The following is a 23480-nucleotide window of genomic DNA, read 5'->3' on the forward strand; positions in this document are numbered from 1 at the left end:
ATGCCTTTCAAACGCTGCCTGTTGGTCCCCTGGACAAGGGACTGGCAGCCCGACGGCGCCCACGCGGCCCAAGACCACGGAGTCGGCAAGCAGGGCAAGGATGTGCTACTAACTGGTTGGCTGGCAGCTCTAGACACTTGAGCAGAAGCGAGACCCAGACGAGTCGGCCAAACCTCGGCCTCACAGGCAAGCCCCACTGGAGAAAGGAACGGTGAGTGCCAGGGCCCACTGCGATGGCCGGCTACCTGTCTAGGGCTGCCGCCCGTGCTGGGGCACAAATGCGTGTGAGGGAAAGGCCTTCCTGGCTCCTACACTAGCTGGCTCGTGCAAAAAGTGCCGGACCTCAGTCACCGATGAGCGGAGACGGGAGTGAGTTTTCACTCATTTTGTTCAGCTTTTCCAAGGAATGTTTTTTTGGGGAATCATCATCGATCCAAGCACAGGCTCTGGGCGCCGAGCGGGACCCGGCCCGCGGGGCGCGAGCAGCACTGGCCAGGACATTTGCCGCAACGCCAAATGGCAAGCCTTGAGCAGCTCCCACCCACACCAAGGACCACCACGGACCCCCCTTGGGCCCAGTAAGGCTCACCTCTCTCTACCCCGGGGCCGATGCACTGTCCACGGCGGGACAGGGAGCAGGCCGGGCGGCTCGCGCCCCTTCAAGGCTACACTGCTCCCTGGGCCTGGCATGCACTCCGAGGTCCCGAAATCAGCGCCTGGGGACCAAGAACAATCAAGAGCGCCTTTGAGGAAAAGGAACAAGGCCAAGGGCTGACCCGTCACGCCAACTCCCAGCTTGCCCCAGCTCCACAGCTATCTGTCTTCTGCTTTCCGGTGCCACCCTCCTCAAGGGTTTGCGGCACGACCATGCGCCTGTGACAGCGCTCGGGGTCTCCCAAGCCAGATGAGGGGGCCCGTGGGTGGAGGCATGCGTGCCTGTGTTGCGTGTGTGTCTGTTCGTGGGTGTGCGGGTGTGCGGGTTTCGCGTGGGCGTCAGGTTGGTGTGGGCCAGCTACCCTGACCCACTACCCAGTCCTGTGTAGTGTCGCAGGACCACGCCTTGAAATCTCTGCCCGCCACCTGCACACATCCATGCAGCGTCTGCCACTCAAAGCCCGTCTCCTTTCACCAGCATCGTCGTACCGCCAACAGGGCCCAAGGGGCGCCCGCGCTAAGCTGCTTCTCCTTCAACCCTCCTGCACGGACTCTGCCAAGCCGTCTGCCCGCTGTCGGGGGAGGACTGGGGACGCCTCTGAGCCGCCTGCTGATGGCAGGCTCCTCGGAGCCCCAATTCACAAGGCCCTGCCCAACACAGAGAAACACAGAGCCTGCCCAACGTCCCCCCGACACGAAGCCATGACTGCCCTACTGGCCTAGACCCAGCCGGCCCAAGGCCTGCCCACTCTGCCTATCCTGGCCAGACCATGCAAGCATCCACCGGCTTGCCTCGACTGCCACAGTCCCGCTAACGGTCTGCTAGTGCTTTGGGCAAGGACCCGCACCCACACCTCCGTCGCACCCCACGGGCCAACCGCGGGACTCCTCAGCCTCCTCCCCACAGGCCTGCGCAACCTGCGCTGCCGGCGGGGGACAAGCGCCCGCCACCATCACACCGCACGCCCTGCCCAAGGCTGTCCCCAGACCAGGAAGAAAACTCAGGGGACAGTCTCTGCCCAGGCCCCACACTCTGCCTCAAGTCAATCCTGGGCCTGGCCGCACCGCGCTCTGCACCCCCGGGGGTGGATTCCCCCAAAGGGCCCGGGCGATTGAAACCGCACACACACCCCCCTCCCGGCCCCCCAATGCACCAAATGCGCCTGCAGGGGACCAGAGCACATAATGACCACAGGGCCCAAACCAGCCCCACTGTAGCTCCCTGCCCGCCCGCCCGCCCGCCCGCCCGCCCCATTGGGACCTCAGCCCTGGCCACTGCCACCCGACAAACCTACCCCCCCCCCTGCACTGCGCACTCCTCCCACTCCCCGAATGCCAACAGGGACCCAATCCTCTCCTAGCTGGCTCCACTGTCCGCCCCAAGGCGGGCTCTCCTTCCCCATACCCTCAACGCGGAACCTCTGGGCAGCCAGACTTGGTCTCTGGGAGACCAACACCAAGCCTGCGGGGGTGGGCTAACCCAAACCTCGGCCTCACGCACCTCGGGCCACAAGACCTCAACACCACACACTCGTCTCCTGAGGGCACGTTCCTGGGGATCCAATCACCAAGCGCACATCTGCCAAACACCTAGGCGCCTCCTCCTCTTCCTACCCGGGGACACAAGCCACCCACCGGCTGCCCCGTCACAGCCCAGCCGGCCAGAGGCCAGGGATGCCCATCGCGGGCACACGCTGGGCGTGGCCTCCATCCATCCAACCAAACTGCCCCACAGAGCGAGCGTGCTCCCAACCCACAGCAAGCCCAGGATGGCAGTGTCTGAGTGCCAGCGAGGCGGTCTTCAGCCAGCGCCCCGCAGGTGCAAAGAATGTGTGCGACTGCAACTCGGGCCCCGCTCCTACACTGCCTGACTCTGGACCTCAGTCACGATGAGAAAGACGGTTATAGAGTTTTCACTCATTTTGTTCAGCTTCCAAGGAATGTTATTTTGGGGAGTCATCATCGATCCAAGCACACCCGCTGGGCGCCAAGCAGCACACGGCACGCTGGGCGCCAGCAGCTCGGGGCAGGCCAAGCTCCAACCCACACCGAGGACAGTGGGACCCCCTCGGCCACAGCCAGGCTTACCTCCCTCTCTCCTCGGGGCCGACGCACTGTCCACGGCGGGTCACGACGCAGCAGGCCGGGCGGCTCGCGCCCCTTCAAGGCTACACGGCTCTCTGGGCCTGGCTGCCAACCCGAGGCCCCGCTGACCGAAGGTCTCCTGGGAAATCAGCGCCTGGGAGCCAAGAGCAATCAAGAGGGCCGTTGAGAAAAGAACCAAGGCCAATGGCTGACCCGTCACGCAAAACTCCCGCCCTGCCCTAGCTCCACAGCTCTCTTTCACTCTCCTATCCCACCCTCACAGGGCTTGTCTGGCCCATGAGCACAACAGCTCCTAGGAAGGCAAGCAAAACTTGGGGCCCATTAGTCGCACAGGATGTGTGTGCGCGCGTGTGTGTGAACGGGCGCACGTGCGTGTGTGGTCGTGTGCCTGTGCCTGGGGGTTGGGGTTTCTTTGTGCAAGTGTGAGACGGTGGTGGTGAAGGGATTGGTTGTTGGGAATCTATGCGTTGCGGTGTGTCCAAGGCAGCCGTTTGCGGGTGTATGCCTTTCAAACGCTGCCTGTTGGTCCCCTGGACAAGGGACTGGCAGCCCGACGGCGCCCACGCGGCCCAAGACCACGGAGTCGGCAAGCAGGGCAAGGATGTGCTACTAACTGGTTGGCTGGCAGCTCTAGACACTTGAGCAGAAGCGAGACCCAGACGAGTCGGCCAAACCTCGGCCTCACAGGCAAGCCCCACTGGAGAAAGGAACGGTGAGTGCCAATGCCCACTGCGATGGCCGGCTACCTGTCTAGGGCTGCCGCCCGTGCTGGGGCACAAATGCGTGTGAGGGAAAGGCCTTCCTGGCTCCTACACTAGCTGGCTCGTGCAAAAAGTGCCGGACCTCAGTCACCGATGAGCGGAGACGGGAGTGAGTTTTCACTCATTTTGTTCAGCTTTTCCAAGGAATGTTTTTTTGGGGAATCATCATCGATCCAAGCACAGGCTCTGGGCGCCGAGCGGGACCCGGCCCGCGGGGCGCGAGCAGCACTGGCCAGGACATTTGCCGCAACGCCAAATGGCAAGCCTTGAGCAGCTCCCACCCACACCAAGGACCACCACGGACCCCCTTTGGGCCCAGTAAGGCTCACCTCTCTCTACCCCGGGGCCGATGCACTGTCCACGGCGGGACAGGGAGCAGGCCGGGCGGCTCGCGCCCCTTCAAGGCTACACTGCTCCCTGGGCCTGGCATGCACTCCGAGGTCCCGAAATCAGCGCCTGGGGACCAAGAACAATCAAGAGCGCCTTTGAGGAAAAGGAACAAGGCCAAGGGCTGACCCGTCACGCCAACTCCCAGCTTGCCCCAGCTCCACAGCTATCTGTCTTCTGCTTTCCGGTGCCACCCTCCTCAAGGGTTTGCGGCACGACCATGCGCCTGTGACAGCGCTCGGGGTCTCCCAAGCCAGATGAGGGGGCCCGTGGGTGGAGGCATGCGTGCCTGTGTTGCGTGTGTGTCTGTTCGTGGGTGTGCGGGTGTGCGGGTTTCGCGTGGGCGTCAGGTTGGTGTGGGCCAGCTACCCTGACCCACTACCCAGTCCTGTGTAGTGTCGCAGGACCACGCCTTGAAATCTCTGCCCGCCACCTGCACACATCCATGCAGCGTCTGCCACTCAAAGCCCGTCTCCTTTCACCAGCATCGTCGTACCGCCAACAGGGCCCAAGGGGCGCCCGCGCTAAGCTGCTTCTCCTTCAACCCTCCTGCACGGACTCTGCCAAGCCGTCTGCCCGCTGTCGGGGGAGGACTGGGGACGCCTCTGAGCCGCCTGCTGATGGCAGGCTCCTCGGAGCCCCAATTCACAAGGCCCTGCCCAACACAGAGAAACACAGAGCCTGCCCAATGTCCCCCCGACACGAAGCCATGACTGCCCTACTGGCCTAGACCCAGCCGGCCCAAGGCCTGCCCACTCTGCCTATCCTGGCCAGACCATGCAAGCATCCACCGGCTTGCCTCGACTGCCACAGTCCCGCTAACGGTCTGCTAGTGCTTTGGGCAAGGACCCGCACCCACACCTCCGTCGCACCCCACGGGCCAACCGCGGGACTCCTCAGCCTCCTCCCCACAGGCCTGCGCAACCTGCGCTGCCGGCGGGGGACACTAAGGGCACAAGCGCCCGCCACCATCACACCGCACACCATGCCCAAGGCTGTCCCCAGACCAGGAAGAAAACTCAGGGGACAGTCTCTGCCCAGGCCCCACACTCTGCCTCAAGTCAATCCTGGGCCTGGCCACACCGCGCTCTGCACCCCCGGGGGTGGATTCCCCCAAAGGGCCCGGGCGATTGAAACCACACACACACCCCCCTCCCGGCCCCCCAATGCACCAAATGCGCCTGCAGGGGACCAGAGCACATAATGACCACAGGGCCCAAACCAGCCCCACTATAGCTCCCTGCCCGCCCGCCCGCCCGCCCGCCCGCCCCATTGGGACCTCAGCCCTGGCCACTGCCACCCGACAAACCTACCCCACCCCCTGCACTGCGCACTCCTCCCACTCCCCGAATGCCAACAGGGACCCAATCCTCTCCTAGCTGGCTCCACTGTCCGCCCCAAGGCGGGCTCTCCTTCCCCATACCCTCAACGCGGAACCTCTGGGCAGCCAGACTTGGTCTCTGGGAGACCAACACCAAGCCTGCGGGGGTGGGCTAACCCAAACCTCGGCCTCACGCACCTCGGGCCACAAGACCTCAACACCACACACTCGTCTCCTGAGGGCACGGTCCTGGGGATCCAATCACCAAGCGCACATCTGCCAAACACCTAGGCGCCTCCTCCTCTTCCTACCCGGGGACACAAGCCACCCACCGGCTGCCCCGTCACAGCCCAGCCGGCCAGAGGCCAGGGATGCCCATCGCGGGCACACGCTGGGCGTGGCCTCCATCCATCCAACCAAACTGCCCCACAGAGCGAGCGTGCTCCCAACCCACAGCAAGCCCAGGATGGCAGTGTCTGAGTGCCAGCGAGGCAGTCTTCAGCCAGCGCCCCGCAGGTGCAAAGAATGTGTGCGACTGCAACTCGGGCCCCGCTCCTACACTGCCTGACTCTGGACCTCAGTCACGATGAGAACGACGGTTATAGAGTTTTCACTCATTTTGTTCAGCTTCCAAGGAATGTTATTTTGGGGAGTCATCATCGATCCAAGCACACCCGCTGGGCGCCAAGCAGCACACGGCACGCTGGGCGCCAGCAGCTCGGGGCAGGCCAAGCTCCAACCCACACCGAGGACAGTGGGACCCCCTCGGCCACAGCCAGGCTTACCTCCCTCTCTCCTCGGGGCCGACGCACTGTCCACGGCGGGTCACGACGCAGCAGGCCGGGCGGCTCGCGCCCCTTCAAGGCTACACGGCTCTCTGGGCCTGGCTGCCAACCCGAGGCCCCGCTGACCGAAGGTCTCCTGGGAAATCAGCGCCTGGGAGCCAAGAGCAATCAAGAGGGCCGTTGAGAAAAGAACCAAGGCCAATGGCTGACCCGTCACGCAAAACTCCCGCCCTGCCCTAGCTCCACAGCTCTCTTTCACTCTCCTATCCCACCCTCACAGGGCTTGTCTGGCCCATGAGCACAACAGCTCCTAGGAAGGCAAGCAAAACTTGGGGCCCATTAGTCGCACAGGATGTGTGTGCGCGCGTGTGTGTGAACGGGCGCACGTGCGTGTGTGGTCGTGTGCCTGTGCCTGGGGGTTGGGGTTTCTTTGTGCAAGTGTGAGACGGTGGTGGTGAAGGGATTGGTTGTTGGGAATCTATGCGTTGCGGTGTGTCCAAGGCAGCCGTTTGCGGGTGTATGCCTTTCAAACGCTGCCTATTGGTCCCCTGGACAAGGGACTGGCAGCCCGACGGCGCCCACGCGGCCCAAGACCACGGAGTCGGCAAGCAGGGCAAGGATGTGCTACTAACTGGTTGGCTGGCAGCTCTAGACACTTGAGCAGAAGCGAGACCCAGACGAGTCGGCCAAACCTCGGCCTCACAGGCAAGCCCCACTGGAGAAAGGAACGGTGAGTGCCAGGGCCCACTGCGATGGCCGGCTAGTGTCTAGGGCTGCCGCCCGTGCTGGGGCACAAATGCGTGTGAGGGAATGGCCTTCCTGGCTCCTACACTAGCTGGCTCGTGCAAAAAGTGCCGGACCTCAGTCACCGATGAGCGGAGACGGGAGTGAGTTTTCACTCATTTTGTTCAGCTTTTCCAAGGAATGTTTTTTTGGGGAATCATCATCGATCCAAGCACAGGCTCTGGGCGCCGAGCGGGACCCGGCCCGCGGGGCGCGAGCAGCACTGGCCAGGACATTTGCCGCAACGCCAAATGGCAAGCCTTGAGCAGCTCCCACCCACACCAACGACCACCACGGACCCCCTTTGGGCCCAGTAAGGCTCACCTCTCTCTCCCCGGGGCCGATGCACTGTCCACGGCGGGACAGGGAGCAGGCCGGGCGGCTCGCGCCCCTTCAAGGCTACACTGCTCCCTGGGCCTGGCATGCACTCCGAGGTCCCGAAATCAGCGCCTGGGGACCAAGAACAATCAAGAGCGCCTTTGAGGAAAAGGAACAAGGCCAAGGGCTGACCCGTCACGCCAACTCCCAGCTTGCCCCAGCTCCACAGCTATCTGTCTTCTGCTTTCCGGTGCCACCCTCCTCAAGGGTTTGCGGCACGACCATGCGCCTGTGACAGCGCTCGGGGTCTCCCAAGCCAGATGAGGGGGCCCGTGGGTGGGGGCATGCGTGCCTGTGTTGCGTGTGTGTCTGTTCGTGGGTGTGCGGGTGTGCGGGTTTCGCGTGGGCGTCAGGTTGGTGTGGGCCAGCTACCCTGACCCACTACCCAGTCCTGTGTAGTGTCGCAGGACCACGCCTTGAAATCTCTGCCCGCCACCTGCACACATCCATGCAGCGTCTGCCACTCAAAGCCCGTCTCCTTTCACCAGCATCGTCGTACCGCCAACAGGGCCCAAGGGGCGCCCGCGCTAAGCTGCTTCTCCTTCAACCCTCCTGCACGGACTCTGCCAAGCCGTCTGCCCGCTGTCGGGGGAGGACTGGGGACGCCTCTGAGCCGCCTGCTGATGGCAGGCTCCTCGGAGCCCCAATTCACAAGGCCCTGCCCAACACAGAGAAACACAGAGCCTGCCCAATGTCCCCCCGACACGAAGCCATGACTGCCCTACTGGCCTAGACCCAGCCGGCCCAAGGCCTGCCCACTCTGCCTATCCTGGCCAGACCATGCAAGCATCCACCGGCTTGCCTCGACTGCCACAGTCCCGCTAACGGTCTGCTAGTGCTTTGGGCAAGGACCCGCACCCACACCTCCGTCGCACCCCACGGGCCAACCGCGGGACTCCTCAGCCTCCTCCCCACAGGCCTGCGCAACCTGCGCTGCCGGCGGGGGACACTAAGGGCACAAGCGCCCGCCACCATCACACCGCACACCCTGCTCAAGGCTGTCCCCAGACCAGGAAGAAAACTCAGGGGACAGTCTCTGCCCAGGCCCCACACTCTGCCTCAAGTCAATCCTGGGCCTGGCCGCACCGCGCTCTGCACCCCCGGGGGTGGATTCCCCCAAAGGGCCCGGGCGATTGAAACCGCACACACACCCCCCTCCCGGCCCCCCAATGCACCAAATGCGCCTGCAGGGGACCAGAGCACATAATGACCACAGGGCCCAAACCAACCCCACTATAGCTCCCTGCCCGCCCGCCCGCCCGCCCGCCCGCCCCATTGGGACCTCAGCCCTGGCCACTGCCACCCGACAAACCTACCCCCCCCCCTGCACTGCGCACTCCTCCCACTCCCCGAATGCCAACAGGGACCCAATCCTCTCCTAGCTGGCTCCACTGTCCGCCCCAAGGCGGGCTCTCCTTCCCCATACCCTCAACGCGGAACCTCTGGGCAGCCAGACTTGGTCTCTGGGAGACCAACACCAAGCCTGCGGGGGTGGGCTAACCCAAACCTCGGCCACACGCACCTCGGGCCACAAGACCTCAACACCACACACTCGTCTCCTGAGGGCACGGTCCTGGGGATCCAATCACCAAGCGCACATCTGCCAAACACCTAGGCGCCTCCTCCTCTTCCTACCCGGGGACACAAGCCACCCACCGGCTGCCCCGTCACAGCCCAGCCGGCCAGAGGCCAGGGATGCCCATCGCGGGCACACGCTGGGCGTGGCCTCCATCCATCCAACCAAACTGCCCCACAGAGCGAGCGTGCTCCCAACCCACAGCAAGCCCAGGATGGCAGTGTCTGAGTGCCAGCGAGGCGGTCTTCAGCCAGCGCCCCGCAGGTGCAAAGAATGTGTGCGACTGCAACTCGGGCCCCGCTCCTACACTGCCTGACTCTGGACCTCAGTCACGATGAGAACGACGGTTATAGAGTTTTCACTCATTTTGTTCAGCTTCCAAGGAATGTTATTTTGGGGAGTCATCATCGATCCAAGCACACCCGCTGGGCGCCAAGCAGCACACGGCACGCTGGGCGCCAGCAGCTCGGGGCAGGCCAAGCTCCAACCCACACCGAGGACAGTGGGACCCCCTCGGCCACAGCCAGGCTTACCTCCCTCTCTCCTCGGGGCCGACGCACTGTCCACGGCGGGTCACGACGCAGCAGGCCGGGCGGCTCGCGCCCCTTCAAGGCTACACGGCTCTCTGGGCCTGGCTGCCAACCCGAGGCCCCGCTGACCGAAGGTCTCCTGGGAAATCAGCGCCTGGGAGCCAAGAGCAATCAAGAGGGCCGTTGAGAAAAGAACCAAGGCCAATGGCTGACCCGTCACGCAAAACTCCCGCCCTGCCCTAGCTCCACAGCTCTCTTTCACTCTCCTATCCCACCCTCACAGGGCTTGTCTGGCCCATGAGCACAACAGCTCCTAGGAAGGCAAGCAAAACTTGGGGCCCATTAGTCGCACAGGATGTGTGTGCGCGCGTGTGTGTGAACGGGCGCACGTGCGTGTGTGGTCGTGTGCCTGTGCCTGGGGGTTGGGGTTTCTTTGTGCAAGTGTGAAACAGTGGTGGTGAAGGGATTGGTTGTTGGGAATCTATGCGTTGCGGTGTGTCCAAGGCAGCCGTTTGCGGGTGTATGCCTTTCAAACGCTGCCTATTGGTCCCCTGGACAAGGGACTGGCAGCCCGACGGCGCCCACGCAGCCCAAGACCACGGAGTCGGCAAGCAGGGCAAGGATGTGCTACTAACTGGTTGGCTGGCAGCTCTAGACACTTGAGCAGAAGCGAGACCCAGACGAGTCGGCCAAACCTCGGCCTCACAGGCAAGCCCCACTGGAGAAAGGAACGGTGAGTGCCAGGGCCCACTGCGATGGCCGGCTACCTGTCTAGGGCTGCCGCCCGTGCTGGGGCACAAATGCGTGTGACGGAAAGGCCTTCCTGGCTCCTACACTAGCTGGCTCGTGCAAAAAGTGCCGGACCTCAGTCACCGATGAGCGGAGACGGGAGTGAGTTTTCACTCATTTTGTTCAGCTTTTCCAAGGAATGTTTTTTTGGGGAATCATCATCGATCCAAGCACAGGCTCTGGGCGCCGAGCGGGACCCGGCCCGCGGGGCGCAAGCAGCACTGGCCAGGACATTTGCCGCAACGCCAAATGGCAAGCCTTGAGCAGCTCCCACCCACACCAAGGACCACCACGGACCCCCCTTGGGCCCAGTAAGGCTCACCTCTCTCTCCCCGGGGCCGATGCACTGTCCACGGCGGGACAGGGAGCAGGCCGGGCGGCTCGCGCCCCTTCAAGGCTACACTGCTCCCTGGGCCTGGCATGCACTCCGAGGTCCCGAAATCAGCGCCTGGGGACCAAGAACAATCAAGAGCGCCTTTGAGGAAAAGGAACAAGGCCAAGGGCTGACCCGTCACGCCAACTCCCAGCTTGCCCCAGCTCCACAGCTCTCTGTCTTCTGCTTTCCGGTGCCACCCTCCTCAAGGGTTTGCGGCACGACCATGCGCCTGTGACAGCGCTCGGGGTCTCCCAAGCCAGATGAGGGGGCCCGTGGGTGGGGGCATGCGTGCCTGTGTTGCGTGTGTGTCTGTTCGTGGGTGTGCGGGTGTGCGGGTTTCGCGTGGGCGTCAGGTTGGTGTGGGCCAGCTACCCTGACCCACTACCCAGTCCTGTGTAGTGTCGCAGGACCACGCCTTGAAATCTCTGCCCGCCACCTGCACACATCCATGCAGCGTCTGCCACTCAAAGCCCGTCTCCTTTCACCAGCATCGTCGTACCGCCAACAGGGCCCAAGGGGCGCCCGCGCTAAGCTGCTTCTCCTTCAACCCTCCTGCACGGACTCTGCCAAGCCGTCTGCCCGCTGTCGGGGGAGGACTGGGGACGCCTCTGAGCCGCCTGCTGATGGCAGGCTCCTCGGAGCCCCAATTCACAAGGCCCTGCCCAACACAGAGAAACACAGAGCCTGCCCAATGTCCCCCCGACACGAAGCCATGACTGCCCTACTGGCCTAGACCCAGCCGGCCCAAGGCCTGCCCACTCTGCCTATCCTGGCCAGACCATGCAAGCATCCACCGGCTTGCCTCGACTGCCACAGTCCCGCTAACGGTCTGCTAGTGCTTTGGGCAAGGACCCGCACCCACACCTCCGTCGCACCCCACGGGCCAACCGCGGGACTCCTCAGCCTCCTCCCCACAGGCCTGCGCAACCTGCGCTGCCGGCGGGGGACAAGCGCCCGCCACCATCACACCGCACGCCCTGCCCAAGGCTGTCCCCAGACCAGGAAGAAAACTCAGGGGACAGTCTCTGCCCAGGCCCCACACTCTGCCTCAAGTCAATCCTGGGCCTGGCCGCACCGCGCTCTGCACCCCCGGGGGTGGATTCCCCCAAAGGGCCCGGGCGATTGAAACCGCACACACACCCCCCTCCCGGCCCCCCAATGCACCAAATGCGCCTGCAGGGGACCAGAGCACATAATGACCACAGGGCCCAAACCAGCCCCACTGTAGCTCCCTGCCCGCCCGCCCGCCCGCCCGCCCGCCCCATTGGGACCTCAGCCCTGGCCACTGCCACCCGACAAACCTACCCCCCCCCCCTGCACTGCGCACTCCTCCCACTCCCCGAATGCCAACAGGGACCCAATCCTCTCCTAGCTGGCTCCACTGTCCGCCCCAAGGCGGGCTCTCCTTCCCCATACCCTCAACGCGGAACCTCTGGGCAGCCAGACTTGGTCTCTGGGAGACCAACACCAAGCCTGCGGGGGTTGGCTAACCCAAACCTCGGCCACACGCACCTCGGGCCACAAGACCTCAACACCACACACTCGTCTCCTGAGGGCACGGTCCTGGGGATCCAATCACCAAGCGCACATCTGCCAAACACCTAGGCGCCTCCTCCTCTTCCTACCCGGGGACACAAGCCACCCACCGGCTGCCCCGTCACAGCCCAGCCGGCCAGAGGCCAGGGATGCCCATCGCGGGCACACGCTGGGCGTGGCCTCCATCCATCCAACCAAACTGCCCCACAGAGCGAGCGTGCTCCCAACCCACAGCAAGCCCAGGATGGCAGTGTCTGAGTGCCAGCGAGGCGGTCTTCAGCCAGCGCCCCGCAGGTGCAAAGAATGTGTGCCACTGCAACTCGGGCCCCGCTCCTACACTGCCTGACTCTGGACCTCAGTCACGATGAGAACGACGGTTATAGAGTTTTCACTCATTTTGTTCAGCTTCCAAGGAATGTTATTTTGGGGAGTCATCATCGATCCAAGCACACCCGCTGGGCGCCAAGCAGCACACGGCACGCTGGGTGCCAGCAGCTCGGGGCAGGCCAAGCTCCAACCCACACCGAGGACAGTGGGACCCCCTCGGCCACAGCCAGGCTTACCTCCCTCTCTCCTCGGGGCCGACGCACTGTCCACGGCGGGTCACGACGCAGCAGGCCGGGCGGCTCGCGCCCCTTCAAGGCTACACGGCTCTCTGGGCCTGGCTGCCAACCCGAGGCCCCGCTGACCGAAGGTCTCCTGGGAAATCAGCGCCTGGGAGCCAAGAGCAATCAAGAGGGCCGTTGAGAAAAGAACCAAGGCCAATGGCTGACCCGTCACGCAAAACTCCCGCCCTGCCCTAGCTCCACAGCTCTCTTTCACTCTCCTATCCCACCCTCACAGGGCTTGTCTGGCCCATGAGCACAACAGCTCCTAGGAAGGCAAGCAAAACTTGGGGCCCATTAGTCGCACAGGATGTGTGTGCCTGCGTGTGTGTGAACGGGCGCACGTGCGTGTGTGGTCGTGTGCCTGTGCCTGGGGGTTGGGGTTTCTTTGTGCAAGTGTGAGACGGTGGTGGTGAAGGGATTGGTTGTTGGGAATCTATGCGTTGCGGTGTGTCCAAGGCAGCCGTTTGCGGGTGTATGCCTTTCAAACGCTGCCTATTGGTCCCCTGGACAAGGGACTGGCAGCCCGACGGCGCCCACGCGGCCCAAGACCACGGAGTCGGCAAGCAGGGCAAGGATGTGCTACTAACTGGTTGGCTGGCAGCTCTAGACACTTGAGCAGAAGCGAGACCCAGACGAGTCGGCCAAACCTCGGCCTCACAGGCAAGCCCCACTGGAGAAAGGAACGGTGAGTGCCAGGGCCCACTGCGATGGCCGGCTACCTGTCTAGGGCTGCCGCCCGTGCTGGGGCACAAATGCGTGTGAGGGAAAGGCCTTCCTGGCTCCTACACTAGCTGGCTCGTGCAAAAAGTGCCGGACCTCAGTCACCGATGAGCGGAGACGGGAGTGAGTTTTCACTCATTTTGTTCAGCTTTTCCAAGGAATGTTTTTTTGGGGAATCATCATCGATCCAAGCACAGGCTCTGGGCGCCGAGCGGGACCCGGCCCGCGGGGCGCGAGCAGCACTGGCCAGGACATTTGCCGCAACGCCAAATGGCAAGCCTTGAGCAGCTCCCACCCACACCAACGACCACCACGGACCCCCTTTGGGCCCAGTAAGGCTCACCTCTCTCTCCCCGGGGCCGATGCACTGTCCACGGCGGGACAGGGAGCAGGCCGGGCGGCTCGCGCCCCTTCAAGGCTACACTGCTCCCTGGGCCTGGCATGCACTCCGAGGTCCCGAAATCAGCGCCTGGGGACCAAGAACAATCAAGAGCGCCTTTGAGGAAAAGGAACAAGGCCAAGGGCTGACCCGTCACGCCAACTCCCAGCTTGCCCCAGCTCCACAGCTCTCTGTCTTCTGCTTTCCGGTGCCACCCTCCTCAAGGGTTTGCGGCACGACCATGCGCCTGTGACAGCGCTCGGGGTCTCCCAAGCCAGATGAGGGGGCCCGTGGGTGGGGGCATGCGTGCCTGTGTTGCGTGTGTGTCTGTTCGTGGGTGTGCGGGTGTGCGGGTTCGCGTGGGCGTCAGGTTGGTGTGGGCCAGCTACCCTGACCCACTACCCAGTCCTGTGTAGTGTCGCAGGACCACGCCTTGAAATCTCTGCCCGCCACCTGCACACATCCATGCAGCGTCTGCCACTCAAAGCCCGTCTCCTTTCACCAGCATCGTCGTACCGCCAACAGGGCCCAAGGGGCGCCCGCGCTAAGCTGCTTCTCCTTCAACCCTCCTGCACGGACTCTGCCAAGCCGTCTGCCCGCTGTCGGGGGAGGACTGGGGACGCCTCTGAGCCGCCTGCTGATGGCAGGCTCCTCGGAGCCCCAATTCACAAGGCCCTGCCCAACACAGAGAAACACAGAGCCTGCCCAATGTCCCCCCGACACGAAGCCATGACTGCCCTACTGGCCTAGACCCAGCCGGCCCAAGGCCTGCCCACTCTGCCTATCCTGGCCAGACCATGCAAGCATCCACCGGCTTGCCTCGACTGCCACAGTCCCGCTAACGGTCTGCTAGTGCTTTGGGCAAGGACCCGCACCCACACCTCCGTCGCACCCCACGGGCCAACCGCGGGACTCCTCAGCCTCCTCCCCACAGGCCTGCGCAACCTGCGCTGCCGGCGGGGGACACTAAGGGCACAAGCGCCCGCCACCATCACACCGCACACCCTGCCCAAGGCTGTCCCCAGACCAGGAAGAAAACTCAGGGGACAGTCTCTGCCCAGGCCCCACACTCTGCCTCAAATCAATCCTGGGCCTGGCCGCACCGCGCTCTGCACCCCCGGGGGTGGATTCCCCCAAAGGGCCCGGGCGATTGAAACCGCACACACACCCCCCTCCCGGCCCCCCAATGCACCAAATGCGCCTGCAGGGGACCAGAGCACATAATGACCACAGGGCCCAAACCAGCCCCACTGTAGCTCCCTGCCCGCCCGCCCGACCGCCCGCCCGCCCCATTGGGACCTCAGCTCTGGCCACTGCCACCCGACAAACCTACCCCACCCCCTGCACTGCGCACTCCTCCCACTCCCCGAATGCCAACAGGGACCCAATCCTCTCCTAGCTGGCTCCACTGTCCGCCCCAAGGCGGGCTCTCCTTCCCCATACCCTCAACGCGGAACCTCTGGGCAGCCAGACTTGGTCTCTGGGAGACCAACACCAAGCCTGCGGGGGTGGGCTAACCCAAACCTCGGCCACACGCACCTCGGGCCACAAGACCTCAACACCACACACTCGTCTCCTGAGGGCACGGTCCTGGGGATCCAATCACCAAGCGCACATCTGCCAAACACCTAGGCGCCTCCTCCTCTTCCTACCCGGGGACACAAGCCACCCACCGGCTGCCCCGTCACAGCCCAGCCGGCCAGAGGCCAGGGATGCCCATCGCGGGCACACGCTGGGCGTGGCCTCCATCCATCCAACCAAACTGCCCCACAGAGCGAGCGTGCTCCCAACCCACAGCAAGCCCAGGATGGCAGTGTCTGAGTGCCAGCGAGGCGGTCTTCAGCCAGCGCCCCGCAGGTGCAAAGAATGTGTGCCACTGCAACTCGGGCCCCGCTCCTACACTGCCTGACTCTGGACCTCAGTCACGATGAGAACGACGGTTATAGAGTTTTCACTCATTTTGTTCAGCTTCCAAGGAATGTTATTTTGGGGAGTCATCATCGATCCAAGCACACCCGCTGGGCGCCAAGCAGCACACGGCACGCTGGGCGCCAGCAGCTCGGGGCAGGCCAAGCTCCAACCCACACCGAGGACAGTGGGACCCCCTCGGCCACAGCCAGGCTTACCTCCCTCTCTCCTCGGGGCCGACGCACTGTCCACGGCGGGTCACGACGCAGCAGGCCGGGCGGCTCGCGCCCCTTCAAGGCTACACGGCTCTCTGGGCCTGGCTGCCAACCCGAGGCCCCGCTGACCGAAGGTCTCCTGGGAAATCAGCGCCTGGGAGCCAAGAGCAATCAAGAGGGCCGTTGAGAAAAGAACCAAGGCCAATGGCTGACCCGTCACGCAAAACTCCCGCCCTGCCCTAGCTCCACAGCTCTCTTTCACTCTCCTATCCCACCCTCACAGGGCTTGTCTGGCCCATGAGCACAACAGCTCCTAGGAAGGCAAGCAAAACTTGGGGCCCATTAGTCGCACAGGATGTGTGTGCGCGCGTGTGTGTGAACGGGCGCACGTGCGTGTGTGGTCGTGTGCCTGTGCCTGGGGGTTGGGGTTTCTTTGTGCAAGTGTGAGACGGTGGTGGTGAAGGGATTGGTTGTTGGGAATCTATGCGTTGCGGTGTGTCCAAGGCAGCCGTTTGCGGGTGTATGCCTTTCAAACGCTGCCTGTTGGTCCCCTGGACAAGGGACTGGCAGCCCGACGGCGCCCACGCGGCCCAAGACCACGGAGTCGGCAAGCAGGGCAAGGATGTGCTACTAACTGGTTGGCTGGCAGCTCTAGACACTTGAGCAGAAGCGAGACCCAGACGAGTCGGCCAAACCTCGGCCTCACAGGCAAGCCCCACTGGAGAAAGGAACGGTGAGTGCCAGGGCCCACTGCGATGGCCGGCTACCTGTCTAGGGCTGCCGCCCGTGCTGGGGCACAAATGCGTGTGAGGGAAAGGCCTTCCTGGCTCCTACACTAGCTGGCTCGTGCAAAAAGTGCCGGACCTCAGTCACCGATGAGCGGAGACGGGAGTGAGTTTTCACTCATTTTGTTCAGCTTTTCCAAGGAATGTTTTTTTGGGGAATCATCATCGATCCAAGCACAGGCTCTGGGCGCCGAGCGGGACCCGGCCCGCGGGGCGCGAGCAGCACTGGCCAGGACATTTGCCGCAACGCCAAATGGCAAGCCTTGAGCAGCTCCCACCCACACCAACGACCACCACGGACCCCCTTTGGGCCCAGTAAGGCTCACCTCTCTCTCCCCGGGGCCGATGCACTGTCCACGGCGGGACAGGGAGCAGGCCGGGCGGCTCGCGCCCCTTCAAGGCTACACTGCTCCCTGGGCCTGGCATGCACTCCGAGGTCCCGAAATCAGCGCCTGGGGACCAAGAACAATCAAGAGCGCCTTTGAGGAAAAGGAACAAGGCCAAGGGCTGACCCGTCACGCCAACTCCCAGCTTGCCCCAGCTCCACAGCTATCTGTCTTCTGCTTTCCGGTGCCACCCTCCTCAAGGGTTTGCGGCACGACCATGCGCCTGTGACAGCGCTCGGGGTCTCCCAAGCCAGATGAGGGGGCCCGTGGGTGGGGGCATGCGTGCCTGTGTTGCGTGTGTGTCTGTTCGTGGGTGTGCGGGTTCGCGTGGGCGTCAGGTTGGTGTGGGCCAGCTACCCTGACCCACTACCCAGTCCTGTGTAGTGTCGCAGGACCACGCCTTGAAATCTCTGCCCGCCACCTGCACACATCCATGCAGCGTCTGCCACTCAAAGCCCGTCTCCTTTCACCAGCATCGTCGTACCGCCAACAGGGCCCAAGGGGCGCCCGCGCTAAGCTGCTTCTCCTTCAACCCTCCTGCACGGACTCTGCCAAGCCGTCTGCCCGCTGTCGGGGGAGGACTGGGGACGCCTCTGAGCCGCCTGCTGATGGCAGGCTCCTCGGAGCCCCAATTCACAAGGCCCTGCCCAACACAGAGAAACACAGAGCCTGCCCAATGTCCCCCCGACACGAAGCCATGACTGCCCTACTGGCCTAGACCCAGCCGGCCCAAGGCCTGCCCACTCTGCCTATCCTGGCCAGACCATGCAAGCATCCACCGGCTTGCCTCGACTGCCACAGTCCCGCTAACGGTCTGCTAGTGCTTTGGGCAAGGACCCGCACCCACACCTCCGTCGCACCCCACGGGCCAACCGCGGGACTCCTCAGCCTCCTCCCCACAGGCCTGCGCAACCTGCGCTGCCGGCGGGGGACACTAAGGGCACAAGCGCCCGCCACCATCACACCGCACACCCTGCCCAAGGCTGTCCCCAGACCAGGAAGAAAACTCAGGGGACAGTCTCTGCCCAGGCCCCACACTCTGCCTCAAGTCAATCCTGGGCCTGGCCGCACCGCGCTCTGCACCCCCGGGGGTGGATTCCCCCAAAGGGCCCGGGCGATTGAAACCGCACACACACCCCCCTCCCGGCCCCCCAATGCACCAAATGCGCCTGCAGGGGACCAGAGCACATAATGACCACAGGGCCCAAACCAGCCCCACTGTAGCTCCCTGCCCGCCCGCCAGCCCGCCCGCCCGCCCTATTGGGACCTCAGCCCTGGCCACTGCCACCCGACAAACCTACCCCACCCCCTGCACTGCGCACTCCTCCCACTCCCCGAATGCCAACAGGGACCCAATCCTCTCCTAGCTGGCTCCACTGTCCGCCCCAAGGCGGGCTCTCCTTCCCCATACCCTCAACGCGGAACCTCTGGGCAGCCAGACTTGGTCTCTGGGAGACCAACACCAAGCCTGCGGGGGTGGGCTAACCCAAACCTCGGCCACACGCACCTCGGGCCACAAGACCTCAACACCACACACTCGTCTCCTGAGGGCACGGTCCTGGGGATCCAATCACCAAGCGCACATCTGCCAAACACCTAGGCGCCTCCTCCTCTTCCTACCCGGGGACACAAGCCACCCACCGGCTGCCCCGTCACAGCCCAGCCGGCCAGAGGCCAGGGATGCCCATCGCGGGCACACGCTGGGCGTGGCCTCCATCCATCCAACCAAACTGCCCCACAGAGCGAGCGTGCTCCCAACCCACAGCAAGCCCAGGATGGCAGTGTCTGAGTGCCAGCGAGGTGGTCTTCAGCCAGCGCCCCGCAGGTGCAAAGAATGTGTGCGACTGCAACTCGGGCCCCGCTCCTACACTGCCTGACTCTGGACCTCAGTCACGATGAGAACGACGGTTATAGAGTTTTCACTCATTTTGTTCAGCTTCCAAGGAATGTTATTTTGGGGAGTCATCATCGATCCAAGCACACCCGCTGGGCGCCAAGCAGCACACGGCACGCTGGGCGCCAGCAGCTCGGGGCAGGCCAAGCTCCAACCCACACCGAGGACAGTGGGACCCCCTCGGCCACAGCCAGGCTTACCTCCCTCTCTCCTCGGGACCGACGCACTGTCCACGGCGGGTCACGACGCAGCAGGCCGGGCGGCTCGCGCCCCTTCAAGGCTACACGGCTCTCTGGGCCTGGCTGCCAACCCGAGGCCCTGCTGACCGAAGGTCTCCTGGGAAATCAGCGCCTGGGAGCCAAGAGCAATCAAGAGGGCCGTTGAGAAAAGAACCAAGGCCAATGGCTGACCCGTCACGCAAAACTCCCACCCTGCCCTAGCTCCACAGCTCTCTTTCACTCTCCTATCCCACCCTCACAGGGCTTGTCTGGCCCATGAGCACAACAGCTCCTATGAAGGCAAGCAAAACTTGGGGCCCATTAGTCGCACAGGATGTGTGTGCGCGCGTGTGTGTGAGCGGGCGCACGTGCGTGTGTGGTCGTGTGCCTGTGCCTGGGGGTTGGGGTTTCTTTGTGCAAGTGTGAGATGGTGGTGGTGAAGGGATTGGTTGTTGGGAATCTATGCGTTGCGGTGTGTCCAAGGCAGCCGTTTGCGGGTGTATGCCTTTCAAACGCTGCCTGTTGGTCCCCTGGACAAGGGACTGGCAGCCCGACGGCGCCCACGCGGCCCAAGACCACGGAGTCGGCAAGCAGGGCAAGGATGTGCTACTAACTGGTTGGCTGGCAGCTCTAGACACTTGAGCAGAAGCGAGACCCAGACGAGTCGTCCAAACTCGGCCTCACAGGCAAGCCCCACTGGAGAAAGGAACGGTGAGTGCCAGGGCCCACTGCGATGGCCGGCTACCTGTCTAGGGCTGCCGCCCGTGCTGGGGCACAAATGCGTGTGAGGGAAAGGCCTTCCTGGCTCCTACACTAGCTGGCTCGTGCAAAAAGTGCCGGACCTCAGTCACCGATGAGCGGAGACGGGAGTGAGTTTTCACTCATTTTGTTCAGCTTTTCCAAGGAATGTTTTTTTGGGGAATCATCATCGATCCAAGCACAGGCTCTGGGCGCCGAGCGGGACCCGGCCCGCGGGGCGCGAACAGCACTGGCCAGGACATTTGCCGCAACGCCAAATGGCAAGCCTTGAGCAGCTCCCACCCACACCAACGACCACCACGGACCCCCCTTGGGCCCAGTAAGGCTCACCTCTCTCTCCCCGGGGCCGATGCACTGTCCACGGCGGGACAGGGAGCAGGCCGGGCGGCTCGCGCCCCTTCAAGGCTACACTGCTCCCTGGGCCTGGCATGCACTCCGAGGTCCCGAAATCAGCGCCTGGGGACCAAGAACAATCAAGAGCGCCTTTGAGGAAAAGGAACAAGGCCAAGGGCTGACCCGTCACGCCAACTCCCAGCTTGCCCCAGCTCCACAGCTATCTGTCTTCTGCTTTCCGGTGCCACCCTCCTCAAGGGTTTGCGGCACGACCATGGGACTGTGACAGCGCTCGGGGTCTCCCAAGCCAGATGAGGGGGCCTGTGGGTGGGGGCATGCGTGCCTGTGTTGCGTGTGTGTCTGTTCGTGGGTGTGCGGGTGTGCGGGTTCGCGTGGGCGTCAGGTTGGTGTGGGCCAGCTACCCTGACCCACTACCCAGTCCTGTGTAGTGTCGCAGGACCACGCCTTGAAATCTCTGCCCGCCACCTGCACACATCCATGCAGCGTCTGTCACTCAAAGCCTGTCTCCTTTCACCAGCATTGTCGTACCGCCAACAGGGCCCAAGGGGCGCCCGCGCTAAGCTGCTTCTCCTTCAACCCTCCTGCACGGACTCTGCCAAGCCGTCTGCCCGCTGTCGGGGGAGGACTGGGGACGCCTCTGAGCCGCCTGCTGATGGCAGGCTCCTCGGAGCCCCAATTCACAAGGCCCTGCCCAACACAGAGAAACACAGAGCCTGCCCAATGTCCTCCCGACACGAAGCCATGACTGCCCTACTGGCCTAGACCCAGCCGGCCCAAGGCCTGCCCACTCTGCCTATCCTGGCCAGACCATGCAAGCATCCACCGGCTTGCCTCGACTGCCACAGTCCCGCTAACGGTCTGCTAGTGCTTTGGGCAAGGACCCGCACCCACACCTCCGTCGCACCCCACGGGCCAACCGCGGGACTCCTCAGCCTCCTCCCCACAGGCCTGCGCAACCTGCGCTGCCGGCGGGGGACACTAAGGGCACAAGCGCCCGCCACCATCACACCGCACACCCTGCCCAAGGCTGTCCCCAGACCAGGAAGAAAACTCAGGGGACAGTCTCTGCCCAGGCCCCACACTCTGCCTCAAGTCAATCCTGGGCCTGGCCGCACCGCGCTCTGCACCCCCGGGGGTGGATTCCCCCCAAAGGGCCCGGGCGATTGAAACCGCACACACACCCCCCTCCCGGCCCCCCAATGCACCAAATGCGCCTGCAGGGGACCAGAGCACATAATGACCACAGGGCCCAAACCAGCCCCACTGTAGCTCCCTGCCCGCCCGCCCGCCCGCCCGCCCGCCCCATTGGGACCTCAGCCCTGGCCACTGCCACCCGACAAACCTACCCCACCCCCTGCACTGCGCACTCCTCCCACTCCCCGAATGCCAACAGGGACCCAATCCTCTCCTAGCTGGCTCCACTGTCCGCCCCAAGGCGGGCTCTCCTTCCCCATACCCTCAACGCGGAACCTCTGGGCAGCCAGACTTGGTCTCTGGGAGACCAACACCAAGCCTGCGGGGGTGGGCTAACCCAAACCTCGGCCACACGCACCTCGGGCCACAAGACCTCAACACCACACACTCGTCTCCTGAGGGCACGGTCCTGGGGATCCAATCACCAAGCGCACATCTGCCAAACACCTAGGCGCCTCCTCCTCTTCCTACCCGGGGACACAAGCCACCCACCGGCTGCCCCGTCACAGCCCAGCCGGCCAGAGGCCAGGGATGCCCATCGCGGGCACACGCTGGGCGTGGCCTCCATCCATCCAACCAAACTGCCCCACAGAGCGAGCGTGCTCCCAACCCACAGCAAGCCCAGGATGGCAGTGTCTGAGTGCCAGCGAGGTGGTCTTCAGCCAGTGCCCCGCAGGTGCAAAGAATGTGTGCGACTGCAACTCGGGCCCCGCTCCTACACTGCCTGACTCTGGACCTCAGTCACGATGAGAACGACGGTTATAGAGTTTTCACTCATTTTGTTCAGCTTCCAAGGAATGTTATTTTGGGGAGTCATCATCGATCCAAGCACACCCGCTGGGCGCCAAGCAGCACACGGCACGCTGGGCGCCAGCAGCTCGGGGCAGGCCAAGCTCCAGCCCACACCGAGGACAGTGGGACCCCCTCGGCCACAGCTAGGCTTACCTCCCTCTCTCCTCGGGGCCGATGCACTGTCCACGGCGGGTCACGACGCAGCAGGCCGGGCGGCTCGCGCCCCTTCAAGGCTACACGGCTCTCTGGGCCTGGCTGCCAACCCGAGGCCCCGCTGACCGAAGGTCTCCTGGGAAATCAGCGCCTGGGAGCCAAGAGCAATCAAGAGGGCCGTTGAGAAAAGAACCAAGGCCAATGGCTGACCCGTCACGCAAAACTCCCGCCCTGCCCTAGCTCCACAGCTCTCTTTCACTCTCCTATCCCACCCTCACAGGGCTTGTCTGGCCCATGAGCACAACAGCTCCTAGGAAGGCAAGCAAAACTTGGGGCCCATTAGTCGCACAGGATGTGTGTGTGTGCGTGTGTGTGAGCGGGCGCACGTGCGTGTGTGTTCGTGTGCCTGTGCCTGGGGGTTGGGGTTTCTTTGTGCAAGTGTGAGACGGTGGTGGTGAAGGGATTGGTTGTTGGGAGTCTATGCGTTGCGGTGTGTCCAAGGCAGCCGTTTGCGGGTGTATGCCTTTCAAACGCTGCCTATTGGTCCCCTGGACAAGGGACTGGCAGCCCGACGGCACCCACGCGGCCCAAGACCACGGAGTCGGCAAGCAGGGCAAGGATGTGCTACTAACTGGTTGGCTGGCAGCTCTAGACACTTGAGCAGAAGCGAGACCCAGACGAGTCGGCCAAACCTCGGCCTCACAGGCAAGCCCCACTGGAGAAAGGAACGGTGAGTGCCAGGGCCCACTGCGATGGCCGGCTACCTGTCTAGGGCTGCCGCCCGTGCTGGGGCACAAATGCGTGTGAGGGAAAGGCCTTCCTGGCTCCTACACTAGCTGGCTCGTGCAAAAAGTGCCGGACCTCAGTCACCGATGAGCGGAGACGGGAGTGAGTTTTCACTCATTTTGTTCAGCTTTTCCAAGGAATGTTTTTTTGGGGAATCATCATCGATCCAAGCACAGGCTCTGGGCGCCGAGCGGGACCTGGCCCGCGGGGCGCGAGCAGCACTGGCCAGGACATTTGCCGCAACGCCAAATGGCAAGCCTTGAGCAGCTCCCACCCACACCAATGACCACCACGGACCCCCCTTGGGCCCAGTAAGGCTCACCTCTCTCTCCCCGGGGCCGATGAAC

At 63.8% G+C, this 23480-nt stretch overlaps 15 non-coding genes across 15 annotated transcripts; all 15 read right to left on the reverse strand.

Moving 5' to 3' along the window:
* Window positions 1-338: 338 nt before the first annotated feature.
* LOC138842198 (small nucleolar RNA SNORD116) lies at window positions 339-435 on the reverse strand. Its single transcript, XR_011376648.1, has one exon. It is a non-coding gene; the product is annotated as a small nucleolar RNA SNORD116 (small nucleolar RNA).
* Window positions 436-2529: 2094 nt separating this feature from the next.
* Window positions 2530-2623, reverse strand: LOC138842152 (small nucleolar RNA SNORD116). The gene has a single exon (XR_011376604.1). It is a non-coding gene; the product is annotated as a small nucleolar RNA SNORD116 (small nucleolar RNA).
* A 976-nt stretch (window positions 2624-3599) lies between these two features.
* LOC138842199 (small nucleolar RNA SNORD116) lies at window positions 3600-3696 on the reverse strand. Its single transcript, XR_011376649.1, has one exon. It is a non-coding gene; the product is annotated as a small nucleolar RNA SNORD116 (small nucleolar RNA).
* Window positions 3697-5801: 2105 nt separating this feature from the next.
* Window positions 5802-5895, reverse strand: LOC138842175 (small nucleolar RNA SNORD116). The gene has a single exon (XR_011376627.1). It is a non-coding gene; the product is annotated as a small nucleolar RNA SNORD116 (small nucleolar RNA).
* Window positions 5896-6870: 975 nt separating this feature from the next.
* On the reverse strand, window positions 6871-6967 carry LOC138842200 (small nucleolar RNA SNORD116). Its single transcript, XR_011376650.1, has one exon. It is a non-coding gene; the product is annotated as a small nucleolar RNA SNORD116 (small nucleolar RNA).
* A 2104-nt stretch (window positions 6968-9071) lies between these two features.
* On the reverse strand, window positions 9072-9165 carry LOC138842176 (small nucleolar RNA SNORD116). The gene has a single exon (XR_011376628.1). It is a non-coding gene; the product is annotated as a small nucleolar RNA SNORD116 (small nucleolar RNA).
* A 976-nt stretch (window positions 9166-10141) lies between these two features.
* On the reverse strand, window positions 10142-10238 carry LOC138842201 (small nucleolar RNA SNORD116). The gene has a single exon (XR_011376651.1). It is a non-coding gene; the product is annotated as a small nucleolar RNA SNORD116 (small nucleolar RNA).
* A 2094-nt stretch (window positions 10239-12332) lies between these two features.
* LOC138842177 (small nucleolar RNA SNORD116) lies at window positions 12333-12426 on the reverse strand. Its single transcript, XR_011376629.1, has one exon. It is a non-coding gene; the product is annotated as a small nucleolar RNA SNORD116 (small nucleolar RNA).
* Window positions 12427-13402: 976 nt separating this feature from the next.
* Window positions 13403-13499, reverse strand: LOC138842202 (small nucleolar RNA SNORD116). Its single transcript, XR_011376652.1, has one exon. It is a non-coding gene; the product is annotated as a small nucleolar RNA SNORD116 (small nucleolar RNA).
* Window positions 13500-15602: 2103 nt separating this feature from the next.
* On the reverse strand, window positions 15603-15696 carry LOC138842178 (small nucleolar RNA SNORD116). The gene has a single exon (XR_011376630.1). It is a non-coding gene; the product is annotated as a small nucleolar RNA SNORD116 (small nucleolar RNA).
* A 976-nt stretch (window positions 15697-16672) lies between these two features.
* On the reverse strand, window positions 16673-16769 carry LOC138842203 (small nucleolar RNA SNORD116). Its single transcript, XR_011376653.1, has one exon. It is a non-coding gene; the product is annotated as a small nucleolar RNA SNORD116 (small nucleolar RNA).
* A 2095-nt stretch (window positions 16770-18864) lies between these two features.
* LOC138842179 (small nucleolar RNA SNORD116) lies at window positions 18865-18958 on the reverse strand. The gene has a single exon (XR_011376631.1). It is a non-coding gene; the product is annotated as a small nucleolar RNA SNORD116 (small nucleolar RNA).
* Window positions 18959-19933: 975 nt separating this feature from the next.
* LOC138842204 (small nucleolar RNA SNORD116) lies at window positions 19934-20030 on the reverse strand. The gene has a single exon (XR_011376654.1). It is a non-coding gene; the product is annotated as a small nucleolar RNA SNORD116 (small nucleolar RNA).
* A 2104-nt stretch (window positions 20031-22134) lies between these two features.
* On the reverse strand, window positions 22135-22228 carry LOC138842180 (small nucleolar RNA SNORD116). The gene has a single exon (XR_011376632.1). It is a non-coding gene; the product is annotated as a small nucleolar RNA SNORD116 (small nucleolar RNA).
* A 976-nt stretch (window positions 22229-23204) lies between these two features.
* LOC138842205 (small nucleolar RNA SNORD116) lies at window positions 23205-23301 on the reverse strand. The gene has a single exon (XR_011376655.1). It is a non-coding gene; the product is annotated as a small nucleolar RNA SNORD116 (small nucleolar RNA).
* Between the last annotated feature and the right edge of the window lie 179 nt (window positions 23302-23480).

This window comes from Dipodomys merriami, unplaced genomic scaffold, assembly GCF_024711535.1.
Source record: "Dipodomys merriami isolate MVZ:Mamm:240054 unplaced genomic scaffold, mDipMer1.0.p SCAF_33, whole genome shotgun sequence".
Lineage (NCBI taxonomy): Eukaryota > Metazoa > Chordata > Mammalia > Rodentia > Heteromyidae > Dipodomys > Dipodomys merriami.